The sequence below is a fragment of the Sinocyclocheilus anshuiensis genome, unplaced genomic scaffold, assembly GCF_001515605.1.
Source record: "Sinocyclocheilus anshuiensis isolate Anshui unplaced genomic scaffold, SAMN03320099.WGS_v1.1 scaffold233, whole genome shotgun sequence".
Taxonomy (NCBI): Eukaryota; Metazoa; Chordata; class Actinopteri; order Cypriniformes; family Cyprinidae; genus Sinocyclocheilus; species Sinocyclocheilus anshuiensis.
The window spans coordinates 461,706-462,722 of NW_015540843.1; positions in this window are offsets into that span (position 1 = coordinate 461,706).

Genomic DNA, 1,017 nt, shown 5'->3' on the forward strand with positions numbered 1-1,017 from the left:
TATATCTGAGCTAAACTTATACTTAGCCTCCAACTCACACACTGGCGAGTAAAATCTGAGAATTTATTAGCAATTGGCTAATATTAGACATAATTTAGTCGCCCAGAGTAAGATTTAGTCGCATATGCGAGTGATTTACTCGCAATGTAGAGGGTTGCTTCAGGAAATAACTTGGAACCCTCGGAACTTGGAACCCTCAACTAGGAGTCACGCAATATACCAGGTCTATCAAAACTTATAGCAAACCTTCATTCTTTGGCCTCAGGTTCTTTTCAACGTGCTGTGGCTTCTTTATTATTTATTTGCTACTACGCTAATTTGCGCTGCGCTTGGTATATTGCCTTTGTCGATATGTAAATGAGATGTTGCGTCTGTGTTCTTTAATTTGCGCATTGTTAGTAAATCACCCGCAGGAATTTCCACGCCCATTTGCACTGTTATGGAATTGCGCTCTCACGCTAATTTTCCCTGTTGCTAACACTTCCTATGAAGCCCATATTTATAATACATTATAAGGGTATTCTTAAGGCATTATAATGAATGCATAATGCATTATAACAAAAACCTTATGATATGCTATATAATCTTTTTTAATGGTTTATAATATTTACTTATTTGTGGTTTTAGCTTTTAAGAGTATGATGATTTATAACACACAATGAAAATGTTGCATCCACTTAAGTTACAATGGATTATATTTCACATAGTTATTATAATGTATTATAAGTCTCATATCTTGCCATCTTTCTTATGCTACTTTACTTAAAGGCATCAAAGACCACTAATAATAATAATAATAATAATTTTTTTTTTCTCAAACAGCCATAAGATTAGATATAAGATCAGATGAATGTGTAATATGACACATTTGCTTTGAACTATTTTTATTGTAATATCAGTTTGATTATTTTGATGGTAGCTTTTAGACAACTGTTGATAAGTAACTCTGCGACTACATGTCAACTAGCAGTCATTAGAGTATTAGTAGACTGTCTGCTAAATATCTGCTAACACTTT